Raw genomic sequence first — 21,573 nt, forward strand, 5'->3', positions numbered from 1 at the left:
AGCAACAAATAACAAACAGATATTAGTCTCACAGTAGCAACTCTTCCAGATTTGCAGTTCCATAAGTATTGTTTCATACACAGTTTGGTTTCAGTAATGCCCTTTAAAGCTTTGATATTCTATAACAAATAGTTCTAATTTCACATAATCCTTTAACACGTTGATATGATTTGTTGAATTATTCTCCTTCCTTAACAATCATTACTTACCTTCATTCAAAGAACCAAATCTCAAAAAATCCCAACATAATAAATCAGGAAAATAGAAACACAACAAGAACAGATAAAGAAAGATTATGCTATTCAATTGCATATCTAGGATATCAGTATCCAACTTGAACTCGGTTAATCAAATTCCAAATTGGATTAAGACATCACGAATTCTTAACAAATGAACTAAAAAGACTTTCACAAATCTTTGCCTTGCTACTTTACAAAAAGACAGTTCTTGAAACAATTCTACTAAAAAAATATGTAAAATACATTCAGATATCTTTATGGTAAGATTGTCATATCTGGTTTCTATCAAATAAATTTGAGTGCATTTGGACTCAAATCAATAGATCAAACAGATGTATTATTGATATCCATATTTGACTAAGTAGATCCAGACCATGATCTGATTCACAGAAAGATTAACGTAAAGCGTATGTTTTGATTACATAACATACTTTCTAAATAAATCTTAATCAAATTAGCAACTAACAAACCAACAGTATATTTGGAAAGGTCATATTTTATACAAAAGCCTGAGTTCCAAACAAGTCTTTGACAAGTAATTGTTACTAATCATATTACTCGCATAACCACCCAAAGAAAAAGAAAAAGAAGAATTGAAGAAAACACTTAATATTTGGCCATAACATTGGCCTTCCAAAAATTAGAAGCTAAAAAAAGTACAAGTTCTGATTTTGTAAATTAATAATATGGAATAACACACCTTTAATAGTGCCCTATCATCATCATTTACATATCTAATTTTTCCTATTTCCAGGTGCATCAATATTGCTCAATATTTGAGAACCTCTGTCACAACCAAACATGAAGAAGACTCACAAGGTTTTAACCATCTTTTAAATGGCTAACTAACTTAATACTCTACTAAGATGGGACTATTAGCAAGGTTTTAACCATATACTTGCAACCTGACATTCTACAAGTAACTGCTGGCAAAGACTTATAAGACAAATCTTAATCATCTAGCTCTGAAAGTGTAACAAGGTCCTTTTATGTTTTAATTATTATTTTTTTTTAGATTATATATGGGTACAGAATACAAAAATGAGAGCATAGGTATTGATCAAATTTTAAGTGAATTTCATCTGGCCAAATTTTAAGAGCATAGGTATTTTTTGAGATTATGTTTTAATTCTTAATCATAGATAAGTGAATTTGATCTAGCTAAATTTTAAGTATCTAATGAACTCAAAATTAGAAACCTGAAGAGCATTTAACTCTATGCAGAAGTGAAACTAAGAGTGTCTATGTTCAATGTTTCAAAATAAGCAGGTGCAATGACGAAAATAATAGCAGATGAGCCATTTAACTCTTTGTTGTATAAATGTACATATCTGGCATATCGATATCTCAGGTTGCACTGCAGCAAGCTTGCTAGATGGTCTAAAACTAGAAGGCCCACTACCTACCAAATGTTCTGTGTTGTTACTAGAACCAAAGACCAAACCAAATTGATGTTTTCAAACCATCACTGATTGCTTTTTCTTGGTTTCTCAGATTTTAGCCAGTAGGTCAGCTGAAGATAAAGCCTTACCTGCAGATGGTCCAGCTACAAAATCTCTCAAGATGACAACAACAACAAATAGTTGCTAGGCAAAGTTTAAACCTTTATATTTTCCACAAACAACACTCTCACAAGATAACAAAGCCTTGAATTGAAATTAATGGTTGATCCTTGTATATGCCCTCATACATGCACTGAAATTATGGATAGAACTGAAACTTAATGCAACCAAAATTTGAAGTTTGGAACATGAACCGGGACCCCAATTTAATGTCTGTTCGACACATTGAGGCAACCCATTTTAGGTTAAGGCCTGAAAAGTTTTACTTTCCCTTGATGTTTCATGTAACTTTTCTTTGGGATTGACAGCTGGAATTTTATTAAACATCAAACAGAGAGGACCATGGGGGCTAACAAGGCAAAAATATTTTGGTGGGGAAACCACAACGATTTCTGACGATCTATTCCATTATAGATAACAGTATAATCCACGAAACGAAAAGACAACTTCTAATTCCATTGCAATATGGTAACAAATCAGGAAAACGGTCTGAGAAATAGACATGCAAAAGAATAACTACAAGAAAAAAAAGTAATTGCATGGGCTTGTATCTCAAGAATTTTCAAACAAAATTTTGCTTAGAATATGAAAATGAATGTAGACCTCTTTAACAAAATTAATAAAAACCTTAAGAACGTAATGGTGTAAATTATAATTTAAAATCAATAGAAACAATATCCCTCCATTCCGCAATTTATCTAGCAAGATGACGAGAATGGCAATTGGCAAACACCGATTCTGTGAAATAATCATTTGCAATACAAAACAAATCACAGAATTCTTGTAGTGGTGAGAAGGTAATAAAAAGGGATTAACAGCAATTATAAATGTAGAAGAAGAAACCCTATGAAAAAGAAAAATGGTGCGATTTACCCTCTTTAACTCCTTACCGTTTCAATGGATGAAAAAAAAAATATTAACAATGACTGTCACTTGGTGGAGCAGCGGCAACAAGTGAGAGTATCATCACTGGTGACAGAAGAACGGTGAACATGAGGGAGACACTCTTCCACAGCAGGCAACAGTGATTTTTGGGAGAAGGAACGCTAGAAGCGGAAAGGCTCTCGAATGCTTATATGTTGTGGGGGCAATTTTGACATTTTAACCTTTTTTTTCATTTACGTTTCACTCGGGAAACCAAACTTACCCGATTATGAGAAGGGTACCATTTACCCGGGTAAGTGATACCCGGGAAAATGAAATTTACCGTAGGTCTCACTTATTCTTGAAACCCGAACGTGGATAAATTAGTCAATGATATTGTGAAATCTCATTAACCAACTTTCCCCTTCTTCACTTAACCAAAAACGAACATGTCTTTGTACATATAACGGGTTAAGCCCAATGTTTTTCTTTTTTTTCCAGTATAAAATTAAGCCCAGTGCAAAGAGTTTTTTTTTTTTCTTTTTCTTTTGAGATATCATGAATATACACTAAAGCTATAGGGGCCCTTTTGATCATGGCTGAAGTGGCTAAATTAAATTGAATTACCTATTATTTGTCTTTTAGTGGATAAAATATTTAAATAAATTTAATTAATAAAAATATAATGATCAACCCAATTTCAGCTTCAATCATCTTAAAAACTTATTCAAAAGACAAAGCAACAGACCATTCAGTTCCGTCATTGCAAAAGTTCCGTCATTTCATCTACGGCCTCAATGACCAGATAAAGTTTAAACAGGAAGAAATACATACTTAACAATTTCCATGAAACAAGACATTATAGTCTACTTACTGGACGTGGACCACCAATTGGAGTTTACATTTTGTGTAGATATTTCAAACCTTCACCTCGCACTCACTTTTGCTAATGAGTGCCAGTCTGGGAGGGCTGAAGCGCAGCCGCTTCTTTCTATCCAAGGTGAGCCCTGCGTGGACAGTTAAAGTTATATGCCCGTTTGGGAGGGCTGAAGAGAGTTTACATCCCCTCCCCACAAGGGGCCGCCCCACAACATCCCACAGCACATACCCACCATGTATTTCAATGATGACATCATTGAGTCCGATATTATCATAGGGAGATGTTCTCAATACATATCATCATTGGGAGATGTTCCCAATATACGGTGGGGATGTATTGTAGGACGTTGTGGGGCGGAGATGTGATCTCGGCTGAAGCACAACCTCTCAAGATAGAGCTTGGATTGGCTGGAGACAAAATCTTGCACACTAGGTTGGATTATTTATCACGATTGAACACGCCAGCATTCAGTATAAATGGGGCCCAGATGGAGCCTACATTGAACACTGGTGTGTTCAATTGCGATAGCTAGTCCTGCCCGGTGTGTATTATTTTGTCTCCAGCTCATCCAGAGTGCCCAAGGTATGCTTACATAGACAAGCCTTAAACTATGTTTAATGAAAAACCGAGAGAGCTCAAATTTGCTGCAAGTCATTTGAAGGGTTGTCCGATTCAGTCTCTTTAGAAGCTTATCTGGAGCATTTCAAAACGGCTGAATAAGCTTAGTTGAATATTCAACTCAGTCCTCCCAAATGGCGTTTGATAATGGTTGACGAAGACAAGTAGTCGATAAATCATTTACTTCAGGCAATTCAACTCTTATCAAGTTTGCTTTGACACCTTTTTCTACTTGGATATGCATTAGGAGACCAATATGAATCTCTTTAATACTTAAAAAAGGTAAATTTTAATTAGCTATTAATTGTTTCTTATTAATACTATCGAGTGGTATAATCATATAACAGGTGTGAGAATACTCCTCTTCCACTTGTGCCTTGATCCCTTTAAAATCGAGGGTAATTACAAATAGTCACCATACTAGGGATAGTGGCACTTTGCTCCCCAAACTTTCTTCTGACACTGACCCTTCCAACTTTTAGATTCCAGCATTTTGCCCCTGGCACATGGAATATTTGATTAGGCATTTCTAAAACACCAAACAACCCTTATATTATTTTATTAAATTATTTTGCCCTTTTGACTTGATTATTCTAAAACCCTTACTCTCACATGTCTCTCTCAACTTTCTTTTAACAAAGTTCATCTTGAAAACCCCTTGACTGGTTTATCAACACCTTATGAACGATTTGTGCTTTCGAACCTTTTTTTTCATTATTTTGATATTTGTTGCTATTAATTCATAGAATCTTGAATGGGTAATTTAACAATTTTACTTTCTTTATCAACCTTGTTAACAGGTTAGAGGAAATGTGCTAAAATATAGAAGTTTAGGAAGGGTTGTTGTCACGAAACAAAGTGGGGGGGGGGGGGAGTGTTACCAATGTATCATTAATTTTTTTTGGTAAGAATGTCACACTAATATCATATTGATATAAACCATAATTAAAAATTGATATAGGCGCATTCGGTTGGTTTATACAAGGCTAGCGTGCATGTTGAATGGAGGGCGCCCGCATAGGCTTACCATGAGGATGCTCAGGGTTACCTAATGCGGACCAGGCGGACCCAGTTGCAGGGCACCGCGTGGCTCTAGCAAAACATCTCGTCAGGCCCTCGTACGGCTTGCATCTGGTTCATCCAAGCCCAACTACCACCTGGTAGCTTCGGTTATAAATGCAAGGCACCCCCACAAGGTAAGGGACTCGAAACCTTTGTGATCTCTAGTGCTCTCTCCTCTAAGGATTTAGAGCTATCTGAGACCTCGTCTAGACCCCTCAGTTCCAGACTCATACTTACCTCATGCACATACTAACTTGATCGCCGGAGTCCTCGCCTCGGGTTATCACCCGAGGACTTTGAAACCTTCTCCCTTGCAAATTCACTACTGTGGGAACAACATCTCATCCTCCCTCGGACACCCTTCTCAGTACTAGCCCTCGGTTTCTACAGTATCTGAAGGAACGATTCGCCTCGGCTCATCTCCTTTGGACCCTCAAAGCCTTCGGCCTTCCTTCAAAGCTTGGGAGTGAAATTACTTTGTTACCCTCGGCCAAACTGGACATCAATAATTGGCATCGTCTATGGGAAGCATTGCTAAGATGATCCCCTAAAATACTACAAACTCAAGTTCTCCTAAAGCTTCAAACACCATGGTACGAAGAGCCAGGAACCCCTAGAACCTGGTCACGATTAAACAATTTCAAGCCATCCTCAACCGTCTAGAATACCTCACGCAACACGCGGAACAAGCCTACCCCTAGGCAGAAGGCCCCTCCTGAGGTGACTGCCCTGCCGGGCTATCAGATCACCACGGCCGACGTGAGCACGTCGAGCCCCCAACACTTGGCCTATCCGACCCCCAACGGCGAAGCCCGCTGAGTCTGGCAGCAACCAGCCCGCCATCCCACCATGTAGGAACGAGAGACCTCCCATCCGAAGGGAGGAAGAGCCAGCGCAGTCCAAAGATAGCCACCAACCTTCTAAGCAACACCACTATTGCCGGAGTGAGAACCCCCAGGACGAGGGCAAGCACCTCGGCTGTCGTAGCATCCACTCAAGGGCCAAGGGCCAACACCACGCCTCTCCCGCGCTGGTCTCAGACCTCTGTGACGTTCTAAACGACTATCATGCCAAACGGGAGGCACACGGTCCTACCTCGGAGCATTTCGTAGTTCGTGCCGACCCTCACCGCGCCCATGAGGACAGAGACGGGTGGCAAGCCCCAAATGACCCTTGGATTGCAGTGTTAGACAGTTTATGTATGCCCTTAGCTTCAATCTGATTTGATGTACTTGTTATTTAGTGGAAATAAATAAAGTGCATGTTTGATTCATGTTGTTTGGTTTAATTCTGTGTAAAACCCTAAAACTAGACATTTATAGAGATTCATGTTAGTTTTAAATGTTCACAGCCGTTGGATAAGTCTGGGGAGATTTATCCTACCAAGGCTGATGCTGGTGTGCCACCAAGTGTTGGGATGGCCTGTCTCAGCCACCAGGGTAAGACCCGAGGCACATGTAGTATGGGATTACTTGAATCCTTGAACCGGACCAGATTTCCAGTCTTGCCCTGGACCTTGGAGATAGATGGGCAAAACTGGAAAGTTACACCTGACCCCTAGACTCGATTATGACACTTCACTAGATGCTGGATCAGGCTGCCTTTGATATGCCAATCAGTGAGATCCTTAGCGGGGATCAAAACCTGGGTATGTTGGGGCAGTTTGAGAATTCATCTGAGTGGGTGATCATAGTGACAGAATCAACCACTTTGTCGGACAAAGGGTAATGATCAGAAATGCACTCTCTCTGATGGAAACCAAACTGCCGGCAATTGATTTCAATCGTTGGAATTTTGTTTTGCAAAATTAACATACTTATATTTATATGTACGGTTTCAAAATGTTTGCAAATGGTTTTAATTCCCGGAATCCATGTGAGAGGGGAGTGCGCCACTGTTCCTTGCAGCCGAGGGAGAGGTCCTCTCTTGTCGGGCAGTGCTTGATCATTAAGGGCTGAGAGGTTAAGTGTAAGACCATTTAGGATAATACCTGATGGGCTAATCTTGCACCTGCCCACAGTCCCTGGGTTTTTATAAGATGGCTTGGCCCAGGGACCACTTAATGTAAGTGTTGGGCCCATAGGGTCCATATGATGGACTCAAGGGGTTCATTGAGTTTTTCAGTGAATTCGGCTGGGCCTTGTATTAAAGGCTGGGCCGAACCCATGTGGCTGGTGTGTAGATCAATGCTTGGGTACCACGCCATACAAAGAAGCCCAACTGGGCAGCAGATTGGAAAGTAATTAGACACTGAACACTTAATGGGCCAAAAGCCCATTTCGAGGTGGGCTGATATGATCACCCATCCATGGGGCGAATTTGATATTGAAGTTAGTAAAAGGATTGGGCCTTTAGCCTTATCCACTCTTAGAGACCAAATTCAAATTAGATTTGAATCTAGTAACCTCCTGATAAGATCAGGAGTAACCTAACTCTATCTGCAGATAGGATTAAGATAATCCCCTATCCAAATACTGATTTGGATTGGGATGACTCCTGATTTAGGAGGTTTCTTAATCAAGAAGAAAGGAGGAGAAACCCTAACCAATTGAGAGAGAAATATACAACAGATTTCGAACCAAGAAAAATCGTAAGAAAGGTTCCTGTGAATTGAGATCAGATCTCTTACTCTCCAGAAAAGAGAAAAGCAGTTCAGCCTTTTCGTTTTTGGAGTTCTCCTCCTGCTGCCGCCATCTGCCTTTGCAAGATTAGATCTTTGCAGAAAAAGAAAGTCAAGAAATCTGTTCTTGACATCAGTCTTGCAAGAAAGACTGAAAAGGATTCAGTGCTTAGTACTTCTAGAGGATTCTTGTGAAGGATCCAGTGTGTAGGACGCACCCTGCTGGTTTTGTTCCACCCACAGCTGTGTTATCTTCAGCAGGAACGGATCTTGGTGCATTCATTGGGCGTCAACACCAACTTTGGGAGATACTGCTTCTCCGGATCAGGTATATTCCTCCCATTTATTTTTGGGTACAGATCTGGTTTGATTATGGTTCAAGTAGGATCCTTGAATATTGTATTCTAAATTTAGGGAATTTTTGAAATTCGCCCACCCATTCCGCAACCTTTATGGCGTCCATTGGATGGATCCTACCATTCTTTCATGCGGAACTGCAAGCCCAGCTCGAGACAGTCAAAGACGAGCTTCACCAAGTTTGAGAGAGTCGAGCTGACGCCTCGGCCGAATAGAGCAATCCGACGGGGAGGATGGACACTTCACCCCGGACATCATCTCCGAGCCTCTCCCCCAACACTTCAAAGCTCCCACACTAGAGATGTACAACGGGACCTTGGACCCCGACAACCACCAGGAGAGTTTCAGAGTGCTCATGATACTCTATGGATATTCTGACGCCTTGACGTGCCAAACTTTCCAGGCCACCTTTAGGGGAGCCGCCCGTCATTAGTTCTCTAGCCTCCCACCTCAGTTGATCAGCTCCTGGAAGCAGTTCGCCAACCTATTCCTCGCTCGCTTCATCAACAGCCAGCAATGCCAAAAGACCATTGTCTCACCAATGTCTATCAAGCAGAAGCAAGGAGAGAGATTGTAGTCCTACATCGACCGCTTTAAGAAGGAAGAGCTCGAGGTCCGTGACCTCGACCCCATGGTCTCCATGCATGTTTCCATCAATGGCCTCCGCCCCAGTTTGGCCCTGAAGTGCTCGGCCACCAAGACCCCGCCAAAGACGAAGCTAGAATTCCTCAAGAAGGCCTAAGAATACAATGCAGCCAAAGAGGCTTTGGCCTGGGACCACCAAGAGAGGGAGGTCGAGCAACACAACGGGGCCCCCGAGAAGAAGAGGAAGGGTGGAGACAACCACCATCACAACAACAACAACAGCAGCAAGGACCACAAGAAGCCACCAGCCTCGTCCCTGGCCTACAACCAATACGCGCCACTCAACTCCACCTAGACGCAGATACTGATGCAGATCGGGGAAGAGAAGTTCATGAAGTTGCCTGAGAAGATGAAGAGGAACCCCAAAAGGGGAAATCCCAAAAAATATTGCAAGTACCACCGCAGCACCAATCACAACACAGATGACTGTTATGATCTGAAGAACAAGATAAAGTCCCTCATCCAATGAGGGCACGTTAAGCAGTTCGTGGGTGGAAAGCTCGATGCCTCATCCTCCCAACATTAGTAGTAGCAATAGCACCAGCAAATAGTCGGCGTCACCAACATCATTGTCGGGGCACGACCTTAGGTGGCACCTCGGCCTCAGCCCACAAGGCCTACGCTAGGCAGTTGAGCATCCACGAGCCTGCCCCAAAGAAATCGAAGTAGCAAAAAACCCTCTCCACCACGGATGAGGACTTGAAGGGGGGCATAGTCCCCCATGATGACAACTTGGTGATCTCGGCCATCATTGCAAACTTTGTAGTTAAGAGGATCCGCGTCGACATTGGCTCCTCAGCCGACATCCTCTTCTATGAAGCCTTCTAGAAGATGAAGATTGCGCCCGAGCGCCTCCAGCCAGCCAACGTCCCACTGGTCGGCTTCTCCAGTAATGTGGTTAGACCGGAAGGAAAAACTACCCTACCTGTCATCGTAGGGGCCGCGCCTCAACAGGTGACAAGGATGAACGAGTTCCTAGTTGTGAGGATTGGCTCGCTCTACAATGTAATCATGGGGAGACTGACCCTTCATGCGCTTAGGGCAACCACCTCCTCATCACCTCGCCCTCAAGTTCCCCACTAAGTACAGCATCGGAGTTGTTCGTGGGGACCAGCAAGCAACCCGCCAATGCTATGTGGCAGCACTAAAGGGCAAGAACAAGGAAGTACTGCCTTTAGAGGGCTTCAACCTCAGAGAGGAACCAATGAGCCAAGGCCAACCAGCCAAGGACCTGGTCTCAGTTTCCCTAGATGAGGTCGAGCCCAAGAAGACAGTCCTTATCAAGTCCGACCTTCCCTCAGAGAGCCTATCCAAACTGGTAAGTTTCCTCATAACCAATGCCAACATTTTTGCTTGGTCCGCCGCTGACATGCCCTAAATTGACTCCTCGGTCATCACTCACAGGCTGAGTGTGGACCCGAGCTCTAGGCCAGTTCGGCAAAAGAAGGAGAACTTTGCATTAGAGCATTGGAAGGCCATAGGAGAGGAAGTTCACAAGCTACTCAATGTCATCTTCATCCGAGAGGTATACTACCCTAATTGGTTGTCAAATGTGGTTTTGGTAAAGAAAGCTAATGGGAATGACGGATCTATATCGACTTCACAGACCTTAACCGAACTTGCCCTAAGGACAGTTTTCTTTTGCCGAGGATAGACCACCTCGTCGACGCCACTGCAAGGTAGGAGCTACTCAGCTTCATGGATGCCTTCCTCAGATACAACCAAATAAAGATGCACCTAGAAGACAAGGAGAAGACCTCGTTCATCACCGAGCATGACATTTACTGTTATAAAGTGATGCCCTTCGGCCTCAAGAATGTAGGGGCCACCTACCAACAACTTGTAACAAGGTGTTTAAAAATCAAATGAGGAGGAACGTCGAGGCCTACATAGATGATATGGTGGTAAAGAGCCTGAAAGCCAAGATGCACACCTTGGACCTGGCCGAGACCTTTGACACCTAGCGAAAGTTCAACATGAAGCTTAATCTCAGCAAGTGTGCCTTTGGCATCACCTCGGGCAAGTTCTTAGGCTTTGTTGTTACTCAAAGAGGCATTGAGGCCAACCTAAACAAGATATAAGCCATATTGGACATGACATCCTCTCGGTCAATGAAGGAGACCTAGAAATTCACCGATCGGATAGCTACTCTCAATCGCTTCATGTCGAAGTCGGTTGACCGCTGCCTTCCCTTCTTACACGCCATTAAAAAGTTGAAGGATTTTTAGTGGACGGAGGAAAGCCAACGCACCTTTGACGAGCTAAAGGTTTACCTCACCTCACCTCCCCTCCTCGCTCGGCCAGCCATAGAAGAGACCCTATATCTATACCTATCGATCGGGGATGAGGCAATCAGCTCAGTGTTGATAAACGAAGATGGAACGCAGAAGCCGATATACTACATCAGTAAGGTCCTCTACGACGCCGAAACCAAATGTCCTGAGGTGGAGAAATTGGCCTTCGCCCTTGTGGTCTTGGCTAGAAATCTCAAGTTGTACTTTCAAACTCACACTATAATAGTCCTGACAAACCAGCCCCTTAGGGTTGTCCTCACCAAATCCGAAACCTTAGAGCGCTTGACCAAATGGGCCATTGAGTTGTCTGAATTTGACATACAATACCAGTTGAGGCCCGCTATCAAAGCACAAGCCCTAGTAGACTTCATAGCAGAATGCACTATTCGTCGAGCCCCCAAAAATGCTGAAGGGGACCACCCAACTGAGGGGACTCACTCTTTATTGACGGTTCATCTAACGCCAAAGAAAGTAGAGCAAGCCTCATGCTCCTCACCCCAGACAATACAGTCATAGAGTATGTGCTAAGGTTCAACTTCCCCGCACCAAATAATGAAGTCGAGTACGAGGCCCTCCTCGCTGTTTTGCAACTTGCTAGAGACCTCGGCTCCTTACATGTCGAAGCCTCAGTGGTTCGCGACTGGTGGTGAATGAAGTCAATGGAAAGTACGACGCTAGAGAGCAAAGCATGTCCAAGTACCTAGCCAAAGTTCAAGAACTAGCCCGCCACTTCCAACGCTTCTCCTTGCAGCAAGTCCCACGAGGTGAGAACGCAAGAGCCGACGCCCTTTCTAAGTTGGTAAGCACCTAAGATGCAGCCCATGGTCGCACTGTCCGAGTGGAGAAACTACCTCGGCCCTCTATAGAGGAAGCCCAAGTACTTCCAATAAAGGTTGAACCGTCATGGATGGACCCCATCATCGACTCCCTAGTGACAGAACAATTGCCCGACAACAGGAACGAAGCTAAGCGACTCCGACGTCAGGCAACTCATACACCCTACTGGAGGGAAAGTTTTACAGAAGGTCCTTCACCTTGCCTTACCTCTGATGCCTTCATTAAGAGGAGGGCAAATATGTGCTCCAAGAAATTCATGAAGACTTCTGTAGTAACCACCTCAGCAACCAATCCCTAGCCCAAAAACACTAAGGCAGGGGTACTTTTGGCCGACCCTTCACAAAGATGTAGCCTGGTGTGTCCAGAAGCGCGTCATTAAACACTCTGGAACACTAGTTTAAATATTTATAGAATTTTATCGATTCTCAAACAACTACTAACGTAGTAAATAGGTGAGAACGAGTCGTCTCCACAGGGAAGCGAGGGAAAAATTAATACTTTCTTAGATCCAAACAAGATAACACAAAGGGGAGTTGCAAAAATATAAAATTAATTAATTAAAAAAAATGGAATTCATTAAAACCAAATTCGATCAGTACTGAGAATAACAAGTGCACAAAAAATAAATAAATAATAGAAAACAAATAACTAAAAGAAATAGAATAAAAATGTCTGAGAATCCGATTAGAGGTAGTAGTTCCCAGATCTCTCCTTCCACCCTCGAACTTCTCGAGCTAGGCCATCCGTCTTATCTGGGCGAATTTCAGATCTGCAGAAGAAAATTAAAACAAAAATTAAATTAATAAATGTAAATTTGCATGAAGGAAAAATAAATTGAAATTAAAGAACAGAAAGTGATTCTAAAACTGAAAAAAATATGGTTGGGATTCAAATCCAGAGGTGGCAATAGTGGTGTTGGCGAACTGCAAGTAGAAACCCCTCATCTTGCCTACGCATCCTCCTCTTCCTCTACCCTTGAACTTCTCAAGATCAGCCTTCTTTCATACTTGGGTGAATTGACCAACCCCTTCTCCAGGGCCCTAAGGGTCCTTTTTATAGAGAATGGTGGATATAACTGGAATTAGAGAGAAAGAGGGGGCGGCAGCTGGGTTTTAGCAAAAATATGGGTGCCCTAGGGTTTAGAATGAAGGGTTATGATGGTTCTAGGGTGATCCTAAGGCTCAGAAAAAGCAAAAGGCACCAAGTATTATGTAAGGTTAAGATTTAATGTCTAAAGGCTGAATGATGAAAATTAGAAGTTATGTGGCTCCTAGGGTTATAATGCTAAAAAGAGAGTGCCCTAGAATGGATTGTGGAGATTAAAAGGGATGGAATGTGAGGATTTAGCAATTAGGGGCGGCTAGTGTTTGTTTCAGTGAAAAGAATGGGTTAAAAAGCGCCCTAGGGTTTGCTAAGGTGTGGGAAGCATGCTAATACAGTAGGAGGGGCACCAAACTGGGTTTAGCAACTAGGAGGCGCCCTCCTACTTTCAGTTTTTCACAAAAACACCTGCATTTCAGCCATGAAAACTTTCCACTTTTCCTTAGAATTTGCACAAAGACCCTTAGAGGCCGCAACATTACATTTAACTTGGAAAAGGCACATCTTGACTATTCTAAAGCCGAAAATAACCCTAAATTGATGCCCTTAAAGCATCAAAATGCAGAGTTATCACGCTCGAGTTGGTACGGAAGTGTGACCCATGCCAGAGACATGCCAACTTATGTCATCAGCAAGCCACAACCCTCTCAGCTCTCAGTATGGATGAAAAAGTTCATTCATGAATTGGGAGTAGTTCCATCCAGCACATCACCCATTCCACTGTTGTATGACAACATTGGAGCTATCGCTCAGGCTAAGGAGCCACAAATCCACTCGAAGTCGAAACACATCGAGAGGAACTACCATGTACTACGGGAGATAGTTGGAAGAGGGGACATCCAGATTCAGAAGGTAGCATTAGCGGAGAATGTAGCAGACCCATTAACTAAGACACTAACACAGAAAGTGTTTAAGAAACACGTGGAAAGTATGGAACTCCGGCTTATACCAGATTGGACCTAAGTGCAAGTGGGAGCTATTAAACAATGTATGCCCTTAGCTCTAATCAAAATGATGTACCTTATGACATTTAATGTAAATGAATATAAAGTACATATTTGATTCATGTTATTATGGTGTGTTTCTGTGTAATACCCTTAAACTAGACAAATATGAGACTCATGTTAGTTTAGAATCTTCACAGTCGTTGGATAGATCTAGGGATATTTATCTTGCTAAGGTTGACACTGATGTGTCACCAAGTTGGTTGGGTGGCTTGTCTCAGCTGCCAGGGTGAAACCTGAGGTACATGCAGTGTGGGTTTTCTTAAAACCCTAAACCGAACCAGAACTCCAGTATTGCCCTGGACCTTGGAGATAAATGAGCAAAACTGAAATGTAACACCTGACCCCTACACTCCATTATGATACTGCACTAGGTGTCGGATTGGGCTGTCTTTGATATGCCAATCAGTGAGATCCTTAGAGGGAGTTAAAACCTAGGTATGCTAGGATAGTCCGAGAATTCATCTGAGTGGGTGACCATAGTGACAGGATCAGCCCCTTTGTCGGACAAAGTGAATGATCGGGGATGCACTCTCTCTGATGGAAACCAAAACTGTCAGTAGTTGATTTCAATCATTGAAATTTGTTTGCAAAAGGTTTTAATTCCCAGGATCCATGAGAGTAGAGAGTGCATCACTGTACCTTGCAGTCGAGGGAGAGGTCATCTCTTGTCGGGAGTGTTTGATCATTATGGGCTGAGAGGTTAAGTGTAAGACCATTGAGGGTAATACCTGATGGGCTAATCTTACATCTGCCCACAGTCTTTGGGTTTTATAAGGTGGCTTGACCCAGGGACCACTTAGTGTAAGTGTTGAGCCCATTAAGAGCCCATGGTGATGGGCTCAGGGGTTCACTGTTTCCTACAGTGAATTCGGCCAGGCCTTGTAACAGAGGCTGGGCTGAACCCATGTGGTTGATGTGTAGATCAACGTTTGGGTCCCACACCATACAAGGATACCCAACTGCGCAGCAGTTTGGAGGCCGAATGAGCACATGGACTTAATGGGCCTAAAGCCCAAATCGAACTGGTTTAATTTGATTAATTAAAGAGGGGCAGTTCTGGGATTTAGATCAACAGATAGGATAGGGAGTTATCCCTATCCACTCAGAGAGTCCACATCCAAATAAAGATTTGGATTAGGAAACTCCTAATAAGATTAGAAGGGCTGATCTTTATCTGCAGATAAGATTAGGGTTTATCCTTATCTCTTAAAAAGAGTCCAGATCCAAATAAGATTTGAATTAGGAACTCCAAACAGGATTAGGAGGAGCTCTCTTTAAGGTTATAAATAGAGGAGGAGGGCAAACCCCAATTCACCCAAGTTGATTACATATTCAAGAGAGAAGACAACTCCAGTAAAACTGACGCCATTTTCTGCATATGCCTCCTTTTATTGCTGCCGCCATTGCCAATTCGTTCTCCACCAATAGGAGTGATCAAGAAGTGTTCTTGATATCAATTTTTTGTGAAAAACTGATCTGAAGTCGTGCTCTCACACCCTCCATCGAATTCTTAGAGGACAACAAATTTAAGGGACTAACTATGTTGACTGGTACCGTAATCTTATGATGGTCCTAACCTCTGAAAAATTAGACAAAGTAGCTAAGGATCCTGCCCCAGAGCGTCTGGGTGATAGAGCTTCTGAGGCCTGAAGGAGGGACTACCAAGAATGGGAAGAGAAGAATTCCCTAGCCTGCTACTACATCATTGCCTCCTTGGAAAATCTGATACAAAGGCAGTTCGATCAGATCGAATTGTTGAATGACATATTAGATAGTCTAAGGACGATGTATGAGGAGCAGAATCGTTCTATTCGTCAAAAGGTCCTGAAACAGTTCATGACCGCGCAGATGTCCAAGAACCAGCAGGTTCATGACCATTGTCTTTAGATGATGGGTTATATTAATGAACTTGAGGCTCTTGGATCCGGGCTTGACCATGTCACGAAGGTAGATGTCATCCTGAATTCTCTGCCTTCTTCCTTCAATCAGTTCATCATGAAATATAACATGAACAAGCTGAATGTCAGCATTCAGGAACTCAACAATATGTTGCAGAGGGCTGAAGAACTGATAAACAAGGATGAACCCATTGCTATGCTTGTTGAAACCAGCAAGTCAGGCAAGAAGAAGAGGAAGGCTAAGAGAAATCCCCAGAAGAAGGCTACCAAGTATAAGAGGCAGAAGACGGACAGAGCATCAGATGCTTGTCACTTCTGCAAACAGACCGGCCATTGGAAGAGGAACTGTCCTCAGTACCTGGAATCCAATAAACAAGGAAATTTCAAATCATGTGTCATAGAAACCAATTTATTGGTAACTTCTGCTTCCTGGTGTATTGACTCTGTGAGTTCAACTCAAGCGTGTAACCCACTGCAGGGGTTCAGGATAAGCAGAAGACTGAGTGACGGATAAGTAACTCTAGACTTGGGGACTTTTGCAAGTGTTGCAGCTATGGCTATAGGAACCGTAGAGTTATTTTTCAGAGAATGATCTATTGTACTAAAAGATTGTCTTTATGTACAGAATTTGAGAAGAAATTTGATTTCTGTTTCAAAATTGTGTGCGGATGGATATTCTATTATTTTTGGTAATACAATTACTGTTAAAAGAAATAACAAATTCATCGCATACGGAGAACTTGAGAATGGTCTCTATGTTCTCCATCCTTTTCTGGAAACTAACATAGTCGAAACTATGTTGGATGATATCCCCAAGAAAAGAATCTGTGGTAGAGTTAATCCCACGTGCCTGTGGCATTACCGACTTGGCCATATTAATATAGATCATATCACAAGGTTGGTAAAGGATGGTCCTTTGGATTTTCTAACTGTAGAAGATCTTCTGGCTGATGAACCATGCCTTTAGGGTAAGATGACGAAACGACCATTTAACGGTAAGACTGAAAGATGAACAAGCACACTTGACCTTATACATACTGATGTATGTGGTCCCATGAGTGCTAGGACTCATAACCAACACGTGTATTTTATTACATTCACAGATGATTATTCTCGGTACGGTTACGTGTACCTAATGAGACACAAGTCTGAATCATTTGAAAAGTTCAAAGAGTTCAGACAAGAGGTCGAGAAGCAGTTAGGGAGAGAAATTAAGACCCTTCGATTGGATCAAGGTGGCGAGTATCTCTCTGACGAATTCAAGGACTACTTGAAGGTCAACGGGATAGTATCACAGTTAGCTCCTTCTACTAAACCACAACTAAATGGTGTTTCGGAGAGGAGGAATAGGACCTTATTAGATATGGTCTGATCACTTCTCGTACATTTAGAGTTGCCCACATCCTTCTGGGGTTTCGCATTGGAGACTGCTATATACGTGCTGAACCGGGTTCCAACCAAATCAGTTCCGAAGACTCCCTATGAGCTTTGAACCGGAAAAAAACCAAGTGTGAAACACTTGAAGATTTGGGGTTTGTCCAGCACATGTTAAAAGAACGAGTGCGGACAAATTGGAATCCAAGACCAGTCATTGCCTATTCGTAGGCTACCCCAAGGGCTCTTTGGGTTACCTATTCTATGACCCAGGAGAACAGAAGGTGTTTTATAGTCGAAATGCCCATTTCTTGGACGATGATTACATCCTAAACAATCATCGTCAAAAAGTTGTTCTTGATGAGGAGAGCTCAGGGTCAGTGAGAGGTGTCCCACAAGTTCTAGGTAATGACCAACCTAGAAGATCTACCCGGGTTTCCAGGCCTCCAGTTCGTCTCGGCTATGACCAGGATAGTTACCTGGTGGAAGCTATGACCAGTGAGGAGGATCCCGTGACTTATACGGAAACTATGTTGGACATAGATTCCCTGAAGTGGGTGGATGCCATGAGAGTTGAAATGGACTCAATGGAGACCAATGGAGTCTGGATTCTAGTAGATCCGCCCCCTGGGGTAAAAGCAATTGGTTGCAAATGGATCTATAAGAGGAAGAAAGGCCCTGATGGTATGGTTGAGACCTACAAAGCTCGACTTATGATGAAAGGGTACACTCAGAAAGAAGGAATCGATTATGAGGAGACCTTTTCGCCGGTGGCCATGCTTAAATCCATTATGACCCTGCTACCTGTAGCAGCATACCATGATTACGAAATTTGGCAAATGAATGTTAAAACTGCGTTCTTGAACGGAGATCTTAGTGAATATATCTATATGTAGCAACCGCAAGGTTTCATAGTTGCAGGTCAGAAACACATGGTATGTTAATTAAAATGATCCATATATGATCTTAAGCAAGTTTCTAGGAGTTGGAACATCCGGTTTGACTCCATCGTCAAAAAGTTTGACTTTGAGCAAAATCCAGATGAGCCCTATGTTTACAGGAAATCCAGTGGTGATAAGATTACGTTTCTAGTTCTGTATATAGACAACATTCTACTCATTGGGAATTACGTAGGAATGTTGACTACGGTGAAAGTGTGGCTTTCACAACAATTCTCCATGAATGATCTTGGAGAACTCTCCTATATACTGGGTCTTCGACTCTATAGAGATAGATCGAGGAGGATAATAGGATTATCCTAATCTACTTATATTGACAAGATAGTCAAAAGATACAGCATGGAGAATTCCAAAAAATGAAATGTTTCTTTCAAACATGGAGTCACTCTCTCCAAGGGCAGGTCTCCCAAGACTCTTGAGGAGATTGAGGGCATGAAGGACGTTCCCTATGCCTCAGCTGTAGAGAGCATCATGTATGCCATGCTGTGCACTCGTCCTGACATCGCTCAGGCAGTGAATGTGGTAAGCAGATTCCAGGCCAACCCAGGGCAGGAGCATTGGACTGCTGTGAAAAACATATTAAGTACCTTCGAAGGACAAAAGAGTTTTGTCTGGTATTCGATGGTAGCTCACTACAGATCCAGGAGTATACTGATGCCGACTTCCAATCAGATCCAGATGACAGAAAGTCTTCTTCTGTGTATATTTTCATGATAGGATCGTGTGCTATTTGCTGGAAAAACAACAAACAGGGGTCCACGCGGATTTCACAACCGAAGCCGAATACATTGCCGCAAGTGAAGCTGCCAAAGAAGTCGTATGGATGAAAAAGTTCATTCATGAATTGGGAGTACTTACATCCAGCACATATGGATGAAACCTGTTGGTTTCAGATCTGGTCCGATTTAAGGTTCAAGATTGATACTTGAAAATGCAGTTTTTCTTAAACAGGGAATGTGATTCCCATATGGGAGAAAGAAATTTTTGAAATTTCGCCCTTCCTACCTGCAGGGTTCGGCTATCCATATGATGGATCTTTCATCCCTTCAAGAGACATGCCAACTTATGCCATCAGCCAGCCACAGCCCTCTCGGCTCTCAATAGCCCCTGGCCCTTCACCAAATGAGGGATGAACCTCCTCGGCCCCTTTCCTCAGGCAATGGGGGGCAGGAAATATCTTGTTGTCGCCGTGGACTACTTCACCAAGTGGGTAGAAGCTGAACCCCTAGCCATCATCACAACTCGAGTAGTTCAGAGCTTCTTCTAGAAGAACGTTATTTGCCGCTTCGTCCTCCCCCACATGCTAATCATCGACAATGGCAAGTTGTTTGACAGTGCCAAGTTCCGGGAGTGGTGTGCCTCCCTCAGCATCAAGCAAGAGTACACCTCGGTGGGCTACCCTCAAACAAATAGCCTAGCCGAGGTCACCAATAAAACTATACCGGATGAACTGAAGACCAGACTAGACCGAGCCAATGGCCTATGGGCTGATGAGCTAAGCAGGGTCCTCTAGGCATACCAAACTACACCTCGGACAGCCACAGGAGAGACCCCGTTCGGCCTGACCTATGGCACAAAAGCAGTTATCCAAGCAGCCATAGGATGAAACCTTTTGGTTTTAGATCTGGTCCGGTTTAGGGTTCAAGATTGATCATTGAAAATGCAGTTTTTCTAAAATAGGGAATGTGATTCCCATATGTGAGAGATAAATTTTTGAAATTTCGCCCTACCTACCTGCAGGGTTCGGGTATCTATATGATGGATCTCTCATCCCTTCAAGAGACATGCCAACCTATGCCATCAGCTAGCCACAACCCTCTTAGCTCTCAGTAGCCCTGGCCCTTCGCCAAATGGGGGATGAACCTCCTCGGCCCCTTTCCTCAAGCAATGGGGGGCAGGAAATACCTCGTTGTCGCCATGGACTACTTCACCAAGTGGGTAGAAGCTGAACCCCTAGCCATCATCACAACTTGAGCAATTCAGAGCTTCTTCTGGAAGAACGTTATTTGCCGCTTCGTCCTCCCCCACATGCTAGTCGTCGACAACGGCAAGTTGTTTGATAGTGCCAAGTTTCGGGAGTGGTGTGCCTCCCTCGGCATCAAGCAACAGTACACCTCGGTGGACTACCCTCAAACAAATAGCCTAGCCGAGGTCACCAATAGAACTATACTGGATGGACAGAAGACCGGACTAGACCGAGCCAATGGCCTATGGGCTGATGAGCTAAGCAGGGTCATCTAAGCATACCGAACCACACCTCGGATAACCACAGGAGAGACCCCGTTCAGCCTGACCTATGGCACAAAAGCAGCTATCCTAGTAGAGATTGACCAACCGATGCTCCGAACTGAAGCGTACAGCAAAACCGAGAATAGTGAATCACTTACAGCAAACTTAGATCTGCTGGAAGAAGCCCGAAAGTAGGCACAGATTAGAGTGGCCGCCTACCACCAACGAGTGGCCCGCTACTATAACTTATAGGTGAAAGAAAGACACTACCGAGAGGGAGACCTCATCCTCAAGAAGGTCATGGTCCCTAAACCTGGTGTAGGAAAGTTGGGCCCCAACTAGGAAGGCCCCTACAAAATCAAGCAAATCGTCGGCCCTAGCACTTTTCGTTTGGAACATTTAGATGGAAGACCCGTCGCTTGGACGTGGAACTTGGAGAACCTCTGGATGTATTACCAGTAAACGCAAACTTTGATGAATGAAATGCAAAGTTCCTCTTTGGCTCAATGTTTAGCACGTGTTCTCACTAAGTTCCCAGGACCCCTTGGCTTCGTGACTGGTCAAAGCACGCAGCCTCTTCCAAAGACCATGTGCTTGAGCCAGACCGTCGCCATGGCACATAGTTAGTGGCGTACACCCTAACTTAACACCTCACCAAACTAAAATACATCAAGACGGCTGAGGCATCGCATGCCTCACCACTAGACCTGTTCATGCGTTGGGTAGCCCGATAGCCCGGCCCGCACCTCGGTCGGGCTTGGTCATGTAATTAGGCCCGCAGGCCTGACCTCGGGCCTAACAAAGTAAGCCCGACTATGTTTTCAGGCCAGGCTCGGGATTTGTCAAAAAAGCCCGGCCCGGCCCGACTCAATATTATATATTTTATAAAAGTATAGGCTAAATTTCGGGCTTGGGCCCAGGCTCAGGCTTTGGGCTTTTTATGAGGGTCAGGCTCGGGCTCGGGCCTTAGAAAAATCTGTTAATACAGAGTAAAAGCCCGGCCCAAGCCCGGCCCGACCCGACCCAT

The sequence above is a fragment of the Nelumbo nucifera genome, chromosome 1 (genome assembly GCF_055504915.1).
Source record: "Nelumbo nucifera cultivar China Antique chromosome 1, China Antique-T2T, whole genome shotgun sequence".
NCBI lineage: Eukaryota > Viridiplantae > Streptophyta > Magnoliopsida > Proteales > Nelumbonaceae > Nelumbo > Nelumbo nucifera.